At 38.7% G+C, this 24,500-nt stretch overlaps 1 protein-coding gene across 1 annotated transcript in view; it reads left to right on the forward strand.

The window, feature by feature from the left end:
• The window catches only part of ntm (neurotrimin), a 361,132-nt gene that overhangs the window by 20,882 nt on the left and 315,750 nt on the right, over nt 1-24,500 (forward strand). The window lies entirely within an intron of this gene.

Here is a 24,500-nt window from a genome sequence, read left to right on the forward strand (position 1 = left end):
CCTTCATGCTTGTCTTCTGAAGAGCTGGTCTTGAAGAGTGTCTAATGTGGCTCTATTTATTGAGAATACTTTTCCCTGTTCCAGGCAATTTCATTGTCCTTCACTGTTCAGACAGCTACTTCTGCGCCACAGCCCTTAATGTTTGGTCTATTAAGTAGAAGTCAAAGGAGTTCTGCTCCTACTATAGATTTCACTTCTACTTTATAATGGATTAATATAACTAGCAACAATTTCCTTGCATGTCAATGTTAAGGCCAGTTACTGGAGATTAAAGAGGTGTTTACCAGTGATTTCTTTAAATATACTTTTTCACATATACACATCATATCACATACACATCAGCATTTCAGTTCATGTAAATCGACGAAACCAAATTTGAAAAAATAATTAAATTTTTAGTTTTAAGGCATTGCATTCAAATTCAAAATCAATTATCCATTTAGATTTAATTTACTCACCACATAACACATATACACACACAAAAATGAATAAATAAATAGCATGAGACAATTTCAGCATGACCACTTTAAATTTATACAACTCAAATTCAGTCTCCACTGGCTTTAATTTCTTTCTTTGTGGGTTGTCTCACTGAGCACACAGAGCCTTTAACTCCTGCCTGAGCTACATGCTTCTGCTCTCCGTGTCACATTTCCTATTTTCCGTCTAAAAGTTAACGGGGCACTCGTAAAATTATAGCTAAAATTGTGATCCTTGGGTTTCGTGGGGTTTTTGTGTGGGCTGTGTGTGGGGTTGGGGTGTTTGCATGTGCTTAACTAAGCCAAGCAAGTTAGTTGTAAAGTTAATTAACAGTAACTCCTAAGTGGTTGTGATTTTAAATCCCCCACAAACCCCCCGCAGCAAGCCGGAGGGGAGGCTTGTGATTAGGATTTCTCTTAAGTGGCTCTCCCGCCTACGTGCTCACATGAATCACTGCATCATTTTGGCTTCACATCAAATCCTACACAGGCAAAACTGTGGCAGGGGCAAATCTGCATTACTAAAATCCCATTTTAAACTCAGGAAAGTCATATCCTCCTTTCAGATATGATCCTCTACTGCAGCCAGTTATTGGAGCTGGACACTTTTGCACTGAATCTGTAAAGTTGTGTCACAGGCTTCCATCAAGGGGATAAAACAGAAGTGGCTTTAGTGTGGTGCTTGCTCTGTCTGTTTCCCAGCTCAAGCCAGAGGTAGAAGCTTGGCTGTCAATATTCTGTCTCTCACTCTGTGCCTCCTCTCCTCCTTTCAGGCTTGTCCCAGTCAGACAATTGCTTTATTGGATAAGGAGCAGTGGACCCACCAGATCTAATGCTGTACCTTGTTCAAAGTGGGAAATTGCATATTCCCACCTGTACATTTCAAGCTGCAAGCTGTTTGAGATTTTATATTTTAAAAATATTCAAAAAATTACCAACCCCCTTGTAACAGCATTTGAAACATGAGCTTGTGATATGTAGAGTTATCGGCTTAACATACTAACCAAAATAATGAATGCAGTTTTCATTAGCAGTTGATATTTAAAAAATGCTTTGATAAAAATGGAGACTTTTACACAGAAATTTTACATGTGCATTTAACATAGTATGGATAGTAATTTGATAGAAAATGAAGTTATTTATTCAATGTACCAAAGTGGATCATACAGCAGCCTCCACACTCTCCTTTAATTTTTCCAGAAATAACAGGAGTTGCATCGTGACTTTATGTTAGATGCTAATTTGCATTCATTCATTATTAGTTTACATTGATGAGCATCAGGGCCTGTAGTATTAAATGGACAAATGGATAATATATTTGCAATATTTGCAAATGTACATGAAGAATCTACATCCAGACTGCTCAATGGGCAATTAAGCTGCCTAAACTCATTGGGATATTCAGGCAGTGACAGTGAAAGCATGAAAGAATTTCTTGCACACATTAAGTTGAAAAGCTTCTCCCACCACTTCTTTTAGATACTACTGTGTAGTTCAATAATAACTATAGAAATACTTGACTTGAACAATAAATCAGAATGTATTCAATCAACTACAATTGAAATTGCAGTGTTACAGCAGTAAAATAAAATACACACATAGGTAATTTATTTAGAATTGACAATAAATAGAATTTTAAGTATAAACTGAAATAAATACTAAGCTAGGACAGGACTAACTCTAAATATCCACTGGCTTCAGAAAGTATTCAGACGTCTTCACTCTTTGCACACTTTATTGTGTCACAGAGGTGAATAAAATTGCCATGAATAAGCCGTAAAATTTCTGTCAAAAACTGAAATCTTTCATTTGTGGAAATATTCAGTCCCTCTGCTCTGACACCATGATCAGCTGCAGCCTCTTCCTTGAGATATGTCTAGAACCTGATGGGAGTTGACTTGTAGTAAATTGGTGCCACAATTCACACTTCATGTCACAACAAAAACCAAGCCACGAAGTCCAAGGAACTCTCTGTAGACCTCCATAATGAAATTAGGGTCAGGTGTTGACCAAGATAAGAGTATAAAACAATTTCTAAAGCATTAAGTGTTTCCAGCTTCATAATTGTGAAATGAAAGAAGTCTAGAACCATCAGGACTCTGGCTGTCCAGTAATGGGACAAGAAAGGTCATGGTCAGGGAGGTGACCAAGAACTCAACAGTTATGCTAACAGAGCCTCAGAGATGAAAGAACCCGCTGAAAAGACAACCATCTCAGCAGCCTCCATTCAGTCAGGCCTTTATAGGTGAGATGGAAACCACCTTCAGTAAAAGGTATATGTCAGCTTGCTTGGAGTTTGCCAAACTCAAGAGCATGAGGAAAATGATTATCTGGTCTGATTAGACAAAAATTGGACCCTTTGGGCAGAACTCCAAACACTGTGGTGAACACCAGGCATTATTCATCCTCTGGCTACTACCCCACAGGGAAGCATGGTGGTGGGAGTGTCATGCTATAGTGACAATGGAGACTTTCCTCCCAAGAAAAATGACCCCATCAGTGTTAATTTGATGTGGCATGGAAAGGGTTTTCAAAAGATTTACAAAATCAAACTTTTGTGTTTTGAGAATTGAAAAGATAATTAAGTAAATAACAGTCCTATTTTATTTTTCCCCAGACATCAGCTGTATTTTAAGTCTGAAAGCAGTGTGGGAGGTCACTGAAGGATTTGCACAGGCTGTGGTATTGTCACGTTAGAAACAAGACATTATCTTGTTTAGATACAGACGAGAGGAGGAAGAGAGAATGCTGGGGAGAGAGCTAGCTTGTTTTTCTGTTGGTAATTACAATCTCAGCATCAGATCAATCCTGCTATCTCATGCACTCTGCTGAAAATACCTCTGAAATGGGTCTTGCAGTACTGAAAATGAGACGCCGGAGATTCTTGCATTGGTGCTAATATTTTGTTTAGTGAATAGAACATGTTTTAAATAATGATATAATAAACCATAATAAAAGGGAGCTTGCTGAATTCCCAGACTGAAAATGTTTTATTTTAAAAACCAATTGAAATACAAAGTAGAATAACATAATGGCCTGTTTATCATCTTTGAAATACCAGCTATTATTTCTTATTTTGAAGTGCTGAAGAAAAGTACATTATATGATCAATATTTTTTCATTATGTTCTCACATGGACATGCTGTCTTTGTCAAGCTCAAATTGAAACCTGCTGTTCTCTTCTTCTTCTTTTTCTTGGGATTGAACAGCTAAGTTTTGCTTGTTTTTCCAGACCGTTGTCGTGTTCCGGCCCTCCACACACACACACACAGTTCTTTTCACTTCAGATGAGCACTGAACAGTATGTTCTCTAATCAGGTGTTAACTTACAACACTGTCTCTATTTGCCCAAAAGGAGAAGCCCTACAATATGGGTTTATAATAAGATTTTGATGCCATTCAAGTATCTGCAGTGGACTAAGCTAGTCAGTGAAGCGATAGATTAGGTCACATACACAAGTCTTGAATACACTGGGCAATTAAAAAATAGGGCTGGCAGTTGGAAGTGTTGGGAAGGAAGGACTTTTCATTCATCTCATGCTAATCCAGTGTAATTCCATTTTTACTAACACAGAGGAGCTTCACAGAGTGCACTCCGAGGATGAATGAGAAAACTCTCAAACCTGCGGAACAGTAAACAAAGTCCTCATCAGGGCTGGATGCTGAAGTGTTGGTCCTTTTTTGTTGCAGAGGGTACCAGATCGATATCACCAATTATCAGAACATGTTGAGGTAAACAGAGTTTCTCTATTTCCAACTCTAGCTCAGACTAACTCTGTAAGCACTTGTTCTTCACGAGAGGTATTCTGTCATTTGGTGTAGACGCCAGACTGCTCCATTTTTCACTTACAGTTTTTTCCCTTGGCGGTGTTGAAAATAATGAGTATAGACTTCTCATTGTAAATTTACCTGTGATGGTCGTGGTTGTGCAGACACCTTGGAGGATAGCAGAAATTAAACCTTTTTTCAATGATAAGCCCTAGTCCCTGCATGTAGACTAGAAGCAGGCAGAAGCGCTCTTCTAATCTTTATATAGCAAAGGAATAAAAAATCACATGGCAATTTTGGTTATCAAGACCACTGCACTTACTCTTGACTTAGCAAAGGTTCATCAGAGCAATAAGACTGAACCCATAACAGTGAAAAAAGTATAGAAATAAAGTTGTTGTGCCACAAAACCGAGACTGAGAGCTGAAGGAGGCTAAAATGCTGAGTGAAACTGCAGAGTCATTTGATGCAAAAATAGTAAAAATGGTAAAAGTCTTGATACTGCAATTTCTAAATTTGAATATATATAGACAGAAAATGATACTGCAGCTTTAAATCAAAGGGACAATTTCAAAATTTTTTGTGTATATAGATAGAAAATGTGCCTATTCTAGTATCCAATTTGGATAATCCAATTTGAGTACGAAAACTGACACTACTGTGATTTTAGAGTTGTAGTTTACTAAGTAGACATCCTTGACATCGATAATTATCAAATAGGAAGTATCAGGCTTAACCTCAGGAGGAATGTGAAATATAATTTTTAAAATAGCAGTGTGCAAACTAAGAGAACATCTGTCTCCCACAGCAGGGAGTAGCAAGTGTTGTAATCCTATTAAAAGACACATACATGAGCAGACTTCATCCTGCAGATCTAATAGAGGCCGCTGTTTGGAGAGTAAGCACTTTTTTCCACCTAACCAAGGGCTGCCGTGTTTGCTGGGGGAAAACACTTTTCTCCTCACGGCCCCATCTCGTACCGAAAATTCACACAACGCACTTTGCTCTTTTTGTCAGTTCTTTTACGTGGTATAGATCCACTTATGCTACATACAATGGCTGCCAAGTAACCCGCAATGTAAAATATGAGTCTGAAGGCTTTTTAATCCATAAAAAGCTTTGCTCTGAGTTCTGTCAACAGCTTTTACATTTTCCTCAATTATGTCTTTCCAGCAAGGTGATGGAACTGTGGGCAGGTAGCACTATATTTGCATAGTGGTACTTCTTACTATAATTTTATGTTCTTTTACCTATCAACATCAATGCACTATGAAGAGTCAAAAGCCACATAATTATCATATTATTATCTTTTAAATAGGCACACCACAGATGTAGCCCTTAATTTTCTAGATATTTGTGTTTTCTGTGTTACTCAGCACAAAGTAATAGATCTTTTTTTCCATAAATGAAATCTGATGGCCTATTGTGAGTACAAGATAAGGAGCTTGCTACGTAGTTTATAACTGAATTACTAAAGTACAGAGCTAAAAAAAAAACAAGAAGCATTTGTCTGTAATATTGACACCTTTGCTTCTCAAAAACATCTGAGATCATTTGACATTTGTTAATTTCATGACAATTTTTGCAACATGACTAGACATGCACAGGTAATTCTAACCTGGGGTCTTGAGATATATCCAGTCAATCAGACTGTACATTCTTGCTGAGCATGAAAGGATGTCTTCCTGATCTCCCATAAAAAATACGGATAACATTCAGTAATGAACTGCACCTGTTGTTTTTGGGTCAGTAACTCAAGGTGTAGTGCTTGAAGATTATTATAAAATGACAGGATTATGTGTGCATGTAATTACTGGACCAACATATGTCCCCTCCAAAAATAAATCACTACTTGATCTTCTGTCCATTTTCTACTCTCTGACCGAACTGAATCAAGCCCTCTTTTCTTCACATTTCAAAGGACCAGTTTGAATGATGAGCTTTTCTGCACAGTGTGACTTGACCTGGGTTGGTTTACCAGTGTGAGGAACAATATGGAGTGAAATCCGCTCCCATCAAAAATACAATCTTGTGTCATTATCTTGGAAAGCCCTTTAAGTATAGTTCTTGCTCAGGAGGTTGGCTAGCGGCTCACTGCACAGTGGAATAAAGGGGGATTAGCTGGACAAATTGAAAATGGAGTTGTGTAATTTCATACTCGAATGAAAGATAGAAAGAGGGAAGAGAGGAGAAAGATTGCTGAGATGACGTCATGTCGTCATTGTGATCTTCACTTGTTTATCCTGTTGTTGCACTTCAAGCTACATAGAAACTTATTATAAAGATCCTAATGAATACAGTGTTTGTTATGTCCCCCTCTTAGACTGCAGCAAATGGATTAATGGCATCGCATTGAGGACATCTGTATGCAACAAGCGGCAGACACAGCACACATAGCAACAGTAGCTCTATCAGAATGTCCTTACATTATCCCCATTGCCACACACACAGTCACGCAAACAAACACACATCCACCTAGTTCAGCGTGCGAGTTAAGGTCATGGATCTCTCCTGGTGCCTGTCAGACTAAAGAAAAATTAAAGCTGTTCAGAGGAAGCTGCAGAGAGGTGCTTACTGCATGATGCTGATAACGTCCTCTCACCCAGTGCTACCTGCTCCCTCCCACCACTCCTTTGTTGTGACTTTTAAGATATTGCTTGACTGGATCAGGGGGATCCCTCACCTTCTCTGCAATAACACATCAGAGAAACGGGTCCTGTTTGCATGTTTATTTAATGGTATGTGTATGACAACCCTGTCTCTGAAATTACGTTCATATATAACTAATTTGCAACAAGAAGTATGTTTTGTGTGAAACATAATTGTGACCAGATTACCCTATCTATTAATGCAATGAGAAAATATTGTTAATTTACCTATTTGGCAAGTCGCAAAAAATGTTGACACTGAACATATCAGAAACTTTTTACAGACAACACATTACAACAACACATATTTCTACCAAAATATCCTGAGAACCCTCAGATTTTAGTCAATCGATGTGCTGTGAATAAGGGTTAGCCTGGATGTGTCTCGTGAAGACATGAGAACAGTTCAGACGTTTGCAGCATATCAAATGGTTTCTTCAGTACATGCTTATGATGTCATGGGAGTCGAGGTGCATCAGGTATAGTAAAGGAGACAGGGTTGTGTCTACTTATTCTGCTCTGCTGCAGCCAGCACTTTATACAGCAGGACTTACCCGACTGTTCAGCTGAGAGCAGTGCACTGTGCAGCTGTGCAGAAGGTCCCCCACCAGGTTTTTTTCCAGCATTTTTATTCATGGTGTTTGTGTAAAAAAACACTGGCAGAAAAGGAGAGGTTCTTTCAAATTATTTATGCTAGCTCACGCTCAGAAAAATAGACATTAATAAAAATCTGAAATATCAAAACCACGACTTTCCATATAGACATACTGGTGACTGTAAATCTTTTGGAATTCAGATTTTCACATAATATAGCAAGAATACAAATAGATATAGCACTACATATGGATACCATATCTTACCATCATATCAGCACTACAGTCATAGAGCAAACCATTGCTGGGTACACAAACACATATTTTATGTGTGTTAGTCTACATTCTAATTTTGTGCTTTTGTCCTCTTAACCTCTCTGCTTGACATGTGTCTGTATTGCATTTGGCTGGGTCGTTGTGTGTATGTGTTACTGAAAGGGTAAAATGGTATACCACAGTTAGTCGTCCCTAAGGTTTACACATGCCGAGCTGATTCACAGTGAGTTGGCAGGTGGATCGGAACACACGTTTAACACTTGATGGACTGGTGAATATTATTGGCTGTGCTCCTGCCAAGCTCACTGATTTCCTTGTCCTCAAGAGAAAGGTGAGAAAGGTTGGCAATAGAAGGCTTGGAAGAAATAGCGGCCATGTCACTGGCTGTGTGGACAGCGGCTGTGCTTTACAGACAAAGTGACTCATCTTTATATTCGCTGAAGTATGCTTTTGTTTGTGGACAAATCTGTGAACACAAAATGAAACAGCGTTCATTGATCGTTTGAAAGTAAGGTGCTTTTCATCATGAGAAACAACATGGATTCTTTCTCACCTCACCCCTGTACACAGCTCTTCTCACATGACACCCAAGATCCAATCAAAATGGCAATATACATTTGATTAAAGACATAAATAGATATTACTCTGCGTCATGGAGGACTCAATCGTTGCTTGCATCCTCCAAAGTCATTTATTTGGGCTGTGATATAGCTCACTAACCATAAAATACAGAATGGTAATGACTCAAAGGTCAGAGGCAGAAGCCCTGGTGGAGGTGCCATTTGTTTCTTAATACCCAGAGAAACTCTAACATTATTGATCTCCCTGCACTGCATGACTTTGAAAAGTAATTACTAGGTTATATATGATGAGATTTCCCTCCCCAAGGGATAACTTTATTACTACAATATAACATCCTCTCTCCACCCCCAAAGAAATACAAGGTAGTCAATACAGCATGCCAGTTGTTTGCATAGAGAAAGGATGGGCATGTTCAATGACAGGACAAATTTATCGTTTGCAGCTATGGTAGTAAGACAGTGAAGGGGGTGGTAAAAGAGGTAAAAAGGAGCGTTCTCTTCACAAGCTCACAAATATATTCTTTCGCATAATATCAGGGCCCATCTGTGTTTCACACTGATTTGTTTGTATCTCACATGGGAACCAACCTATTTATTCCTAAGAAAAATAAAGCAGCTTTTTATACGGCTGCCTTCAGAGGAAAGAGCAGCTCGCTAGGTGCTCGCAGGACCACTCTAGAGGGAGACCATTGAGAGAACGATGCAGTGAAGGAGAAGAAAAGGGGATGGAGGACCAGATGGAAGGAGATAAAGAATGTGAGAGAGGAGAGGAAAAGAAAAAAGAAGTAATGAAAAAAAGAGTGATGAGAGAATGAAAAGGGAAGATAGGGTGGAGCAAGGTGGGAGAAAGCAGGAGAGCTATGATTACTATGCTCCATGCTGTTTCGCACGGCTCCTCTTCCCAATAGCCTGAAGCGACCAAGGCTCAGATTTGGGCTGCCAACCAAAAGGTGGATATCAGCATTCCTTTGAGCATTCCTGCCTCCTTCCCCCCTAACCAGACTTCACACATGCTGCTTCTATCAACTTAGTCCGTGTGTGCTGCTCTTTGAAGTGTGGGCTACGTGATGCTTTCATGCAGTTTTAAATTCCCTTTTGCAGGTTATGGCAGAGTTATTAATTGTCAGTTAGTACAGGGTCCGACAAAGCCAGTCGAACTGATGAGCATATGGCCATCACAAGCACCTCAAACTGGGAATACACAGTATGAAAACAAATACAAAATTATAAATACATTTTGAATAGGTTATTTAAAGTTCAGCTCAGTTAAAATGGCTAAATGTTTTTTGAACATTATTAGAATTTACAAATTTATTGAAATATCGTTAGAAAGTGGAAAATAGTATTATTGTAGACATTTCCCCATACATCCTTGTAGGGCTGCCCCCCCAAAAGTTACACTTCTTTTTGTAGGTGCCTCACAGTACATACACGGAGCAATGCAGGAGCAACACTATGGCAGCCTGTAAACCTTTGTCTTGAAACTAACTATAATGGAAGTAGAGTCTATAATAGAGACACAGGGCAGAGTGGCACCAGCCAGCGGGGGCAGGGCAGTGCAACTCATTTCTGTTGGCCACTCTGATACTCTCAGCTCTGACGGTGCTGTCAGAAGCCCAGCAGGACAGACACTCCACGGTGCAGGAGGATTTCATAGCCGAGTTATGACCAGGATGCCAACGTTTACTTTCTGACTGTGTGGAAATGTGTTTTCAGTGAAAATATCAAAATCATAATTGAAGCTTGTGCCAAAGGATGTTCTGATTGCCAGATAGTCTGTTAGAAAAAAAGAACAACTAGTCAAATCTTCATATTGAACAGTCAAATCTGATTTGACTGACAAAATTCTGAGGCAGGTGCAGCCCTTACACCCTCCATGTCTTGCTGGCAACATCAATGCTGCTATTTAACTCTTCCTCTTTACTTGTGTTGCTCATTATGCATTTGTTTTACCTTCAGATTTTCTGGAGCAAATATACTAGAGGAAGTGATTTATGCACCAGACTTTCACTCATTCCAGTTTTTGTCCTTGCAAAAAGCCTCCAGCGTGTAAAAGGGGTGACAGGTTCTTGTTTTGTGCCATAGATTCATGACAAATTTCCTTAACAAAATGACTTGAATGCACAAATAGGAACTGCTTCATAAACAACAGACATTGTTAATTATTATCAAAATTAATATGGTAGTCAGCATTGGTATATTGTTATATGCTGAGTCTTTCATTATCCAACGCTAAGGCGAATAAACAGATGACACAAGATAGGTCGACTGATGTGTTTCAGTGTAGGCAAGAAGCAGTGTATATTAGATGTTACTGGCCTGAAGATAAAATGATGTGATCGTGTAACCATGTGTTTAACTTCCTGGCCCTTGCTGGCACTTTGAGAATGAGCTCTACCTCTGTAAAGAATTACCCATATTCATCATCCACATACACAGTTTGTATAAACACTCATAATGTTAAGGTCTGTGTTGTTCTGCCTCATAAAATCTCAGCACTGGTTTGCTTTTCCTACACACTGCTCTCTCTCTGCACTCATATTACAGGCTCTTCCCCAGAGAATTCCAATTTTCCACTGAAAAACTTTGTTCCTCACCGTTAATTACAGTAGGCCAATGTTTTCTCTCACCCTATAATTACAATTCAGAAAACAATTACATATCATTCAGGCAGCATGATTACCTCCTGTCACTCCAGCCTTCCATGCCATAATTTAATATTTTGCTCAATGATCACTCAGAGGATTCATAAAGGCAAAAGAGGCTCCCACTTATAGTGCATTTCCTAGTCATCAGCCACTCTGCTTGTTCGTCTGATAAATGCTGGTTGGAGGGAGGCACTCTGGTTTGACAGTGTGCCATTAAGCCATCCACAGACCCACTCTTGCAGGCGCTGGGTGATTAATGTCTTCTCCTTCTCCCCATTTAGCCCTTCGATAATGAACCTGAATTAACAAGCCCTTGCTTCTTGTGACAAAAGCTGCAAACAGTGACACTTTCCTTATGAACACAAATCCAGGCCACAAAACGTTGAGGTACCTCTTTTTTCAAGTATTTAGAACTGATGATGGATGATAAAATTACACGCATCAATTAACACAGTTTTCAGTTTTGATTTTAAGTATAATAAAAAAAACAAATGAAAAAACAGCATTCAACATTCTCAAGACTGTATTTGCTTGATAGATGCAGTTTTTCTTACATGTCCATTGAACTGGCTCCATATCGAGAAGATAATGGCATGGATCCATGTCAGGTATTACTCAATCTGTATCAGTGCTAGAAAATTGAAACCATCTTGGGCCTAATTACCACAGAAAATTAACAAGAGCCTTCAGGTGCACTGTAATGCAATGAAGACATCACTGGAATTAGGTAACACAAACAGAGCAAGTTGTTTTGTTAGCGTGTACATAGTTGGGTATCTGGAGGTTAATATTATGCACAGTACAGATTTACATTTCATACACAAGAAAAATTAAAAAGTAAAATAACCTTCCATTGTGAGAAGTCAGGGAACAAGGTTTTACATGCTGTGACATTTACGGTTTCTACCTCCATCATTTTTCAATTTTGGCAGCACTTTGACGATGCTGTCAGGATGTTTGGGGATGCAGCATATGTTGAATGCCATGTCATGCATAAAATTGGATTACATTTGGCCAACAGGAGCAGGTTAGATATTAGAGTTCCACTGCTCAAAAAAGTACCCTATAAGATAAACAAGCATGACTGCTGTTGCTCTGCAGTATTGTCTTATCATAGTGCAGTTGATGTCTGGTACTGTGACCTAAGGTTTATAAAGCATCCTACTCTATACTCAGAACCTTTCAATGTGATAAACAAGCTTAGAAGTGAAAGAAGAAAGTTTCCATAAGCAAAGAAACAACGTGAAGTTGGAAAAGGCTGGTGAAACAAGGTGTTTTCAATGCCGAGTGAAAGAATCTGATAGCAACAGGACCTTTTTTTAGCAACAGTGGCTTTTCTTTTGCAAAAATATAGTTATTCATTTCATCAGATGTGTGTAATGCTGTATTCATTAACAAAATCAGTCCCCATCATTATTAAATAATGAAGTTAATTTGATTAACTTAATGCTGAAATCTAGAGCTGCAACTAAAAATGATTTTCATTACTGATTAATCTGCTCATGATTTTCTTTTCTCAGTTAATTAATTGTTTGTCCCTACCCTTGGATACAACCCATAAGAGCATACCAGAGACAAGAGACAAGAGACTGGAGCTTGTTCAATGTCACAGACATTTGCATTTTTATTTACCATAACTCCAGTGTTGACTTTATCTTTAACATACTTTCAAAGTCTGCATTCCACAAATATTCATTGTCATCTCTGAGAATGTGTCTCTTTTGGCTTTGCTTGCTTCAGATAAGTGCTCTTTGTGATATCTGGTGCAGGGGATTGTGTTTAAGTCTGCCATTTATTTGAATCAGCCATTGCAAGTAAACTTTGCAGATTTTCACTGTACATCTTTCACAAACTGCTTAGATCTCAGTGAGAAGAAGATAGTGGAGATGTGTCCCTTTCTGTGCAGCAGCACTCTATTGGCATTTCCAGCCAGAAAGACAGCAAGCTGCTACTCAGATCTATGAGAGTGAGTCACAGCACAGTGACAGCAATTTCAACCTATGTGAATGTGCAAATGTGTGTGTCGTAATGTTAAACAGACAATTATGCAGATGATGTACAGTAAAATTCCAATCTGTCAGTTAAAATAAGCCTCAGATGTCAGCTTTAACCAAATAATCTAGCGTACATATGAATGTAATCCATTCAAAGCTACCAGGACCTCCATTCTTACTGCACTGCCTGTCGTATTTCATGCTCTATGGCTCTTCAGTCACTTGTAACCTTCATGTCTATGTTGAGGATTGCTGGGCTTTTGGGGATAGTGCAAGAAGAAGCTAATTTTCCCACTCTGGTCAATCTCTCTGAAGCATTGGCCAAAGCCCTTTGCTGTACACCATTCGGAGGAGCCTTCCAGATTGCACTGTGCAAGCCCTCACTGAAAACCTATTATTAATGGAAAGGTCAAAGCAGGGTGGGTGGTTAGATAGCTACAAGGAGATACTGTCAGTTCTCCCGCCTTCACTGTCCGAGGCTGAGGGAAGTAAAGAATAAAGTAGCAAGCTCATAGAAGTGTTGTAGCACAGTATAACCTTAACTATGTGTGAAGTTGGTGTGATTCAAGGAGACTGAATTTCCATACACGCTGGACTGTCTGAAAACCTCCTCAGCTGCCAGTCATTGCAATGGACATACACTCATCCACTCCTTACTGGCAAACTGATAAGTGTCCTTGGGATGAATGTTGCTCATTTTCTTCAAAAGCAACAAAGACAGTTCTTGTTTTCAAGCGTGCTCTCAGATGTTGTCCATAAATATTAAGCTGCCTCTGAAGCTAATAATTACTTCCTGGCTTTGAATATAAGAATATTCTTACTGGCACTAATAAGAGATAGACAGATTCATGTAGTCTATACCCTTTATCATTGCTCATCATGTGCTGCTCCAATAATTAAACTATGGACGTTACTCCATATAAAAAAAGATAGACTTACCTCAAGCAAAAAAACAAAAAAAAAAAAAAAATCAAAAAACAAAAACAAAAACAAAGAGAACAAAATATATGTAAGTGGAATGAATTCTGTGTGATTCATTTGTTCTACTCAAATTCAAGGAGGCACTCAGATGATTTACTGATTGCTTTGCTAAGAAGGCATATTGACATTCACAGGAAATGAGAGCATGAGATAATCGTTGTTTTGGGAAACACTGCAGCCATGGAAACTAGGAGGTATAATTGCTCAAAACAATATGCTGTCTCATATTTGCCTGTGGATATTATTGCATCTGTATTTTTTATAGTTCCAGAGGAAAACCGTAGATACTTACCAGCTGCAGATTCAGTCCCGTTACTATTGTATCTTATTTGTCCAATGCACTGCCAGATATCACAGAGTGTCAATGCACCTTTGCAGACACCACTTCAGTCACTGCTGGTTATGACCTTAGCACCTTTATGGATGTCATCTAAACTTTCAAAAGCTATCTCTTTCCTTTGTAAACATCCAGCTGCTAACAGAAATTTATCTTTGTTTGTCGAGCATCTTTCCTTACTGCCTCACTTCTTTCAGGTATTTCAGGCATCCTCCTCATTTTATGTACCGCCATCTATTTTAACTGTCGTGACAAGGTTAATGGTCTCATAAATGTCTGTGTCTGAGAAATCCCATGGGCAAGATTTCTTCACTTTAAGAGTTTTCCGTTTTGTTTGGCTTGACTGTTGCAGGAGGGTCCCCTGCTTTGATCTCAGTAGTTCAGTTGACTGGATGCTGAAGGCATGACACAGGGGATGACAGTTACTCTGCTACATTCAGAGCTGTTTGTGTCAGGATGTTTGAGTTACAGTGCATCATGTTTTGCCCCCTCAGTTGTCTGCAAATATTGCTATGATTGAGCAGCAGCTTCACGTATGCCATCTTCGACAAAAATCTGTTTAGCAGGTGGATATGCATGAAGTGCATGAAGTATGAAGTGTTCTGTCAATATGTTTGTGCTGTTCACCCCCTAAGCTCTGGGGAAGAAGTAGATTATACAAATACGTTGCATTGCAGTAAATTGCTCTCAACTGTGTCTTTCTGTCATTGGTAAACGAATAAATGGATATGAATAGGTTTCCAGTTTGGTGGTGCATTAATCATGTTAGGGATGCAGATTACATCTCTACGTGTTTGCATAAATTATTCATAATATTGTAATATATGGTGCACAATTTCAAGTAAACCATTGTTCTAAAAAATAATGTAATTGAATTAAAAGGGTTTTCACAGAGAGGAAAATAAACAGCATGAACTGCCCTCATGTTTTTACATTTGCATATGTTTGAATACATGGAATGTGGTGGCGAATTAAATTGTTAGGTGTGTCTGTGAGGTCATGTATGTGTGTAACTACCACCAACATACAAGTTGGTAGTTGCTGCTGGTTTGCACAACTGCCTTTTTGGCACACTGTGCTTCCAGACTCCCCCTGGCCCTCTCACACTGTGAACTGCTTCACCACTGAACCACTTTGAGGGAGAATGTCCAGAGAAGAGGGAATATAAATGCTGCACTTCAAGACATATCACCTTGGATTCAACCTTGCAGCAGCTGATAAAGAACCCCCCCACCAAAAAAAAAAAAACAACTTATCATCAGATGACAAAATGGGACAAATCAGCAGGAGTTTTGGGATAAGCATCTACTGTCATTGAAGAATCCAGAGCAGGCCTCCTTCCTGTAAAGGTGGAAAAGAACATGAAGCTGAATTTATAGCCAGATGTATTTCATGTTGAGACATTCCTAAAAATGATGTTAAACTCTATATCCTCATAGGTTCTTTATTGCAGTTTTGATTGTAAATAAGGCTGAAAATATTTCTCCACCTCTTATTTAGTTTTACTTACTGTATGTGCATGTATTGTCTTGCTGTATTCGGACTGTCATGTAAGAAATCACTATACTGTTTATAGAATATCGCTGATAATGATTTACAGTTAGTATTCATGAATGTAAGCAAATATTTCCAACAACAATATCTTAATATGCTCATAAGCTTCAAATCCTGATAGAAGACATTCATCCATTTCCATCCATCCATTAGGGCTGGTCGGTATATTGACTTTTTAAGGTATATGGATATATTGTCAAGTGAGTAGTAGGATGTGATAATACTGTTTATATCAATATGTAGTAGTTTGATGTAGCGTAACATAACCTGATTTTTCTGCAAAGCCATGCCATAGTTTGTATGTCTCCTCTCTGGTGCTCTCCACACAAGGTAGATTAAGTCCTACCCAGTTAGATAAAATCACTTGGTTTCACCTTAGGTAAATCACATAGTTGACTCTTTTCAAACTAACTAACCTGATTGTCACTGCAGTAACTGAGTGGGGATCAGTGCCTTCTCTGTGTGAGGCCCAGCTAGCATCTACTGATGAGGAATTTAAGGAACAGCAGTAAATTGTAACATCTATTGTCAGTTTGCTTGTGAGGCATCGGTAAATTGTAGCTACCTAAAAAAAGGACAGGTTGCCAGTCAATGACAGGGCTGACATATAGAGACAAACATTCACACATGAGGAAAACAGAGGAAACTGTAATACCTTGAGAAAATCCACAAAATAGGCTAATACTAAGTCAATTTTTTTAACATATTAATCACCTGAGCTTTTTCTCTAAGTACCTAAGGCAGTTCTTACTTTTATAAGTTCATCAGTGGTAGTCAGCTATGATGACCAGCAAATTATTAATTGCATTTGATTAAAAAAAGGTGACATGTGTGTGTGTACAAGAACATAATTTCTACTTAATGAAAATATGACTCAAGTAATTTAGGTGTTGCACTGACAGAAAAAAATCAAATCTGAAAGATGCTCAGCTTGAAATGAGGTTACAAAAACAATAGAAGATGCCAAAGAACGCATGATATAAGGACTGCAATAAATGTTCAAAGACTAATCGCATAAAAATAATTACAAAATACGAATTCCATTTAGGGACTCACTTAATGACCTTCAAATTATTTTTCTCCCCATGAGTACTCTGGATATTGTGTCATAGCCATGAACCCAATGGAAATGAAGAGGTTTGACAAAGTGTTCCCTGAAAAGTTCATTTCTGCTTCAGCAGCCTTTTTTTCAGTTATTGAATGGTTGCTATGGCGTGAATTCAATTTTCACTCAATCTGTAAACACCCAGAGTATAAGCAACAATTTAAGTAAATGTGTTTCAAAATGAGGTTTTACTACGGTGGCCTAAGTGTTTTTTTTATTTTTTATTTATTTATTTTTTTTCAATGTTCCTTTTTTAAAGTAAGTTTTTACTGTCTGGTAAAGAACAAACAAACAAACAAACAAAACATAACAGAACATTACTGGACTTACAAAAACAATATTGAAAATGCCCAATAGCCTGTTCCTTTAGGATGTGGTTACTAAGTTCAATATCCTCATTTAGAAATGGTTCCACTTTGAAATCTGTGGTAACAGATGACCTCTAATCCCCGCTGGGATGTAAGACCCTACACAGCCAATTGTAATTTGGTGGCGCTACAGGGAAAATAAAGCTTCTTTTGTTAGTCTTAGCAGGCTTTATCTATCTGTTTCCAATTACAGTCTTCAAGCCCTGTGCTGACATGCCCATAAGACAATCCTTTGCCAAGTTCAGTGCCTTCCTTAAATGTATTAATGCTATCCTGGTAATCAAGTAAATGTCTGCATGTACAACACTTAGCCCAAAATAATCAAATTTTAGTAACAAAGCCAAGTGTTATTTTTGTAGATGTGCTGCCAATTTTTTTTACTGAAGGAGAGGATTGCAGGATTTATACTCACAACATATGGTATTCAACAAAACACTCATCAGTCAATCCAGTGTTAGCAGCACAGTTACTTAAGAGCCTATAGCCATAAGGCTCTGTGAGGCTGAACTTACAAGGACAAGTGTTTAACATTTACAAAGATCCACTGGTAGAAATGGAACATAGTATACATGTGTTTTATTAGTGCATAATCAGCTAAAACTAATAATTGTGTGTTTGTTTGCTTAGACTGAGAGATTTTTATCTACATAGGGAGTGAGTCCTCTTTCACAGAGTCCACCACAATGTGCTCCCATGTCTCTACAGTAGCCCAGAATGGACAAACCAAATCACAGTGGCTCCATTTAAGGCCTTTCATGTTTCTACAGGGCCACCACAACTTGTATATAGAAGATGGATAGAGGAAGAAGGGAGAGAGTAGTTGCTGGTAAACTATCTTTTGCTGTGAGGTAAAGCTATAAAGCATCTTCTTCTCTTGTCAGACTACCTGTAGTTGATGTCATTTTGTCACCTGATGGCCACCATAGACTCTCTAACATGTTCTGAAAGGGAAGGGTGAGGGGACAGATGTTCAGTTGGTTGCAAACTGACGTTAGATGCTCTTGCCGTCAGATGCTATTAAATCCTAGACACCGGCCCTTTAATCATTGTTGTATCTATAAGTAGGTAGGTGCAACAATGGTACAGCAATGCTTATAAGAGGATGATGGGTATATCATTAGTATTGCAGGCAGTTCAACATAAATCATAGCATTGGAGAGGGGAAATTAATGTTTAAGTGGATGGGTGGATGGTGTATGTCGCTGTCACAGTGTGTCGCCAGGACCAGAACCTGTGTTGGACTTGGGCTGCAGTGGAGCTGGCTGTGGGAATTAGATGCTATTATTTTAAGATCACAGTATGTGGATGAGAAGCGTACTAATAAGGTCTTCACTGGATGCAAAATCCAATCCAGAGAGAATTCTTGGATCTGAAACCTGACCTCCCAGTGCCCAGACAGGGATCTTGACCCCTACTCTATCCAGAAGGTATGGAAGCAATGTAATAAACAGCCGATCAGGACAGTAAAATTTCTACAGGAAGAACAGAGCAGATGTCATAATTAGAGAACGAAATGTAGATTAAACTGAATGGATGAACACATTTTTGCTTTTGGTGTTTTCATGGGAAAATACAGAGTAACATCAGACTAATCATTTAGATAAATAGAGCATGCTATTTTTGATAAATACTCTTTAAGATTCTTAACAAACATTTACAGTAGTCCTAACTATGTTCCAAGGTCACAGAGCTGGCTCTAACATGTTCTCAGCAAACCTCTAAAAGGTTTCTAAGCTTCTGGACGATATAAATTACAGTCATTTGTATTCTCAGCAGCAAATGTAGTTGTTATTTTCTTTGTCATCTGAAAGACATGTTGACCTCAGTGAGACCAGCTGTTTAAATAAAGAGTGAGTTGAAGGAAATTAATCAGCCTTCCTCATGTCTTCTCCCCTGTAGTTTGTCTTGTAGCTGCAGCTGGAACAGGAAATTCTATTTCTCCAGGACACTGAGCATGCTAGGTAAATGTAATGACTCGCCATCCACCTGACAAAATGAAATCATAGCTGATTGGTGACTTTAGGAAGAAGATAAGACATAGAGGTGTCCTTAAGGAGACCGAAGAGCACAAAATGCTGCTCCGACTTTGATCACAGCAGCATGTTACAGCTTAGGCTTTTAAGAATGTCCTTAGTTTTACAAGAATTTGTTCATGAACCACATCAACATTTTGACCTGATGATTGCACCAGATCGATCTTGGAAGAAATACAGAACATTATGAATTTCTATTTAGAGTTAAACAGTACACCAATGACATGTTGATCACGTCAACAGCTGCAGGTTTTTCCTGAAGCCTTTTCTCTGCTAATTTACTGTTTGACCATGTTTCACTGGCTAACTAAGGAAATGAGAGATATAATAATTTTAGGATGTAGGTGTAGATAAACATCAGGATTGTTTCCAAAGACCACCAAAGGGAGGGGAGATGCTGTTTTTTTTTCTTATCAGGTGAGAAGAATTTTACATAAATCAGCTGGTTGTTGCTTTTTTACTCATATTTCACAGCACAGAGGTTATTCCTGCAGTCTGCCTTACCTCTGGCCTTGTATCAGCTCTTCATCTGTTGCTGCATACACAAATGACTGAAGTCAGAGTATTATTGCACATAATATAAGAGCTATTATAATGGAATTATGCCTAGAGTAGCAAAACTGTCAGAGCCCACTTGAGCCTCATTGTATACGTAAATGACTAGCCGCCGTAGCACCTTAATTGAGCTGTTATCTAAATTTGCATCGATAGTGAACTTAAACAAATGAACAGTGCTTCTTAATCTATAAAGTGCCTGAATAATTATCCACTCTGTATTACAGCTATTACAGGAGGGAATGGGAAATTCAAATCTGGGGCCAAATAAATTCCCAGCTGCCAATGCATGTTTGCAATTCCACTGTCAAAGGATATTACTGTGTCCTCATTGGAAGACACTATTTTAAGCTGCCAACATAAACATGTTAACAAAATATTTCACAGTTAGCTGGGGTGCACAGCGCTGCTTTGGGCTCAGTGGTAGAAATGAGAGGGTGGTATCTGCTGTGTACTGCTACAGCTAACGTGGAGGATATACAGCAAACTCTTGGAAATGCAGGGAAGTGACACTGTATGGCACCAAGGCGAGGGATCAAAATAAGCAGCTGTGGTGATAATTTCTTATTGGTGGTTCAGCCCGCTGTGCCTGGCGGCTGAGTACCACATCCATTCATCACACAGAAAGTCTTAGCTGCCTCACTCTCCTCTCTCTTTCCTCTTGCTCAAAAAGTGTGTCTGAGAACAGGCTGCAGGAGCTGATGGACCTGGCCTGGATTTTCAAACGAGGTGTACTGTACATCACCACAACAAAGGAGGACTTAGGACAATAGATGTAACCTTTCAGAAGTTGGTGAGCATTTTATATGGAAGATCACAACTTTGGCGGACAAGGGCATCTCTCATAAGATCATATGTAAAGCGCTTTACGACTCGTGATATTTGAGTGAGATAATCGCTAGAAGGACAGCTGAGTGATAGAGATATCTCAACAGCTCTCTCAATAAGAGGCTATATTGACCTTTCAGTAATGGTTGCTGCATGCTCAGCACAAAACAGGTGCCCTTCAAGAGCAGTGCAGAGGGTCCTGATTTCCCCGCATTGTCATGGCCTGGAAAGATGCATCAGTTTCTTGCAAAACACAACACTGTTTGCAGGTGATTTACTGTAGCTTGCCATCTGCATCCAGCTGGTAGAGTATCTGCAAACAACTGATTGTGGTTATTCTTACAACTTTCCTGTATCAGCAGAACTGGGTAATTATTCTTCATTTCAACTCTGAATTGGCATGAAATATATAAATCTCTGTTAATAATGTCAGCCTGTCTGTATAACTCTGTATAAATATAACATCAGATGGTCATCACTGTGTGGTCTGTTATTTTATTTCTATTTTTATTTCAGTTCTAACCTGGTTGCTAAGTATTTAATAGTCAGATACAGTCATGATAGTATTGGTAAGATTCAGGGTTACCAGCCCTTCACTTCAACACTTTCACATTTTGGAATGTTGCAGCATTGTGCTAAAGAAAAAAGAAAAAAAAACAACACATTTTTCCCTTCATTCCTTCATTCCTTCTTTTCACCTCGTCACCCTGGGTAAGATCTCAAGTGACTATCAGGTTCTTGGTCACTTCTCTTTCTAAGGCCCTTCTCCCCTGATTGCTCAGTTTGGACTGGCAGCCAGCTCTGGTTAGCTCTGGTCCTAGTTATTCCAAATTTCTTCCATGTAAGAATTACAAAGAACACTGTGCTCTTGGGAATCTTTGTAGCCTTCCCTAGATCTGTACAGAGTCAACCCTGACTCTGGCACTGCGGACAGTTCCTTCAACCTTGTGACTTGTTTTTTTTTCTCTGATATGCATTGTCAGCTATGAGACCTTAAATAGACAAGGTGTGTGCCTTTCCTGATTATGTCCAGTGAGTTTACCACAGGTGGACTCTAGTCAAGGTGTAGAAACATCTCAAAGACGATCAAGAGAAATGGGAGTGTCATAGGAAAGAAATACGCAACAGATTTTTAGAAATTTTTGCAAATGTATTAAAAAAAGGGAAAAACTGAAATATCACACTGACATAATAATACTAATACTTTATGTCAGTGTGATATGGAGTATTGAGTGTAGACTCAAGTCTTTATTTTTAGCATAAGGCTGCAACATAAGGGGTCTGAATTCTTTCCTAATGCACTGTAGATGTTTTTCAGTATCAATTATGATTCTAATTATGAATTCAGAGAAATTGAAACACATTCTTTCTGCATATATTAACTTCTTCAGAGATGAGTTTTGAAGTCTGAATTGTGTGCTCAGCATGTCTATTCACTCTTGTGACTCCTGTGTTACACAAGTTTCTTTATTATAATATTCTTGGACATAAAAAATCTGAATAATTTTCAAATTATATAATAATCTGTGGGTGTTAAGCTGTTAAGGTGTCATGAGTACTTTTAAATGTTGCCTAAGGGTACAGTGTGTCTCAGACTTTGCAACATAAATGAGGCTAAAATTTGATGAAGGAAAGACATCATATTCATCCACATTAGGGGCTTTGGTAGTTATTTAACCATTCACCTGGAAACGTGGGACATACAGTACACTGTTTGTCAAGCATGTTAATAGTTTGTTTTTTCTCTTTATCCATATGAGAGGCAGCCAAGTAAACCCAAACCATGATTCATTAAATTATCAGTGCTCAAAGCTGTCACTCAGTGGAAGGGAGAGTGACGCACTGACAGCTGTAAAAGACAGGACATATATCAGGTAGTGAAATATATCTAAGGTGGTTATTTCCACTAAATTGCCATCTTAAAAAGAAATCCAAGAACATCAGTGTGATATATAACAAATGTAGGCCGATTGGGCCTGGTGCTTGCTCTCCCCTGGGGTTCACAGCCATGTCAGTCAGGGTCAAACTGCTATAAAGGATGTGTCAGGGCTTAGCATGAAGACAGGCAGGGCCATGCTTCTACAGATCCTTACCAGTGGTGAGAGTCAGGCAATCCAATTCACAATGAGATCCCACCGGAGCCTAAACCCTCAACAGTTCGCCTCAGCCAAGCCTGTAATTGATATTTGTCAGAGGAAAAGGGTGGTCCATGTCAGCTCCAAAGCTGCTGGGAGATAGAAGAAAGCAGAAGGGCATGCTCAAAGCCAGTAGTGGAGGAATATGTCTGGGAAGCATCACATGACAAGCCTGTTGATAGTTGTAGCACTCTGTTTTATCAATAATGCATTTTTTTTTCTGCTTTTTCATGGGTGAGGTGTGTTATGATCCAGGACTTGTGTGATCCATGTGCTGTTTAGGTATTGGCTGTTATAGTAGATGGTGTAAAATTAGTGGTACTGCTGTTATTTGTGCAGTTAACAATTACAGGAAATGCATTTGTAACAGTGTTTTCATCAAGTGAACACTATTATTATTACTATTCAGTTCCATTACTGCTAAAATAAACATGTCAACATAAAAGCCATGTTGTAAACAGGGATTTGCTCTCATCTGGGTAAAGATAACAGAAATGCAAAAAGCCTTGCAGGCAGCAGCACTGGAAGTGGAAAGGAGACAGTTAGAGTCAGCTACAAAAGATACAAAATGTCAGCTGATTACAGAACTAATTATAATATTCAAGATGTAAGAGGATACCCTGAATGTAAATGAACTGGAAAATCTATCTTGAAACTTCACTTTGGTAGCTACTTTGCCAGCAACTTCAGCTAATTCTTACATTTTCATAACAGATCTGTATTCACACCCCCACACACCTGATGAGAAATACTTTTTTTAGCAGAGAAAAAAAGTTGCAGAAATTGTCTGTTGATGAGAATGAATGTTATCCTGTAGGAGCTGGCTACCCCTGCTGAATAAATGTAGTGGAACAACTAAATGCTAATACTACCAGTGGTATTAGTAGTAAAAGCAGTAGTGGGCCCTGTGGTGGCAGTTGTACATAGCAGTGGCATTAACAGTGTTGGAGCCCAATCACTGCGTGCACAATGATGCACAATACAATACGTGCAAAAATAGTCTCTTGGACGATGGGCAGTCCAAGTAATAGTGTGCCTACATTCAATTTCCAGCTACCCAGCTCAACAGTATTAGTACAAAGGTATACTCAATAACCACCCTGCACTCTTTGAAATCACATTCATATACTTTACATTTTTATGCTAAATATGTTTTGAGAGAAAGATGATCATTCCTTGGATTTCTCTCAGTATTAATAATTATTTATTAAAGAAAGTGTTATGGTTTTGTACTACACACAAATCATAGGAAGGAGGTCTGGGTGGATGATTGTCATTCAAAGTGCAAGGCTTCTATTTCGCATCCATCAGTGCTATCTGTGCTGTTTAGACAACAAAATCACTTTGGTTAATGTTAGTGAAATTGTGATTTCAGTGAAATTTTAATAAAGTAACTTGTCTTGCCTCGTGCTTCAAGTCACTGTTGACATTTCTAATATTCCAGGGAACATTATACAACTATTTCACCTTAAATTACAGCTTGAAAATCCTATTAATGGTACACTGACATGAGAACGATGCCTTTGTCATCCTCAGAATGCCTTTGAGTGCAATTTCACTGAGTGTCAGTCAGTGGCTTAAACTGCTGGAATCAAGCCTATTAAGTTCAAGAGTAAT

Source organism: Lates calcarifer, linkage group LG20 (genome assembly GCF_001640805.2).
Source record: "Lates calcarifer isolate ASB-BC8 linkage group LG20, TLL_Latcal_v3, whole genome shotgun sequence".
NCBI classification, from domain to species: domain Eukaryota; kingdom Metazoa; phylum Chordata; class Actinopteri; family Centropomidae; genus Lates; species Lates calcarifer.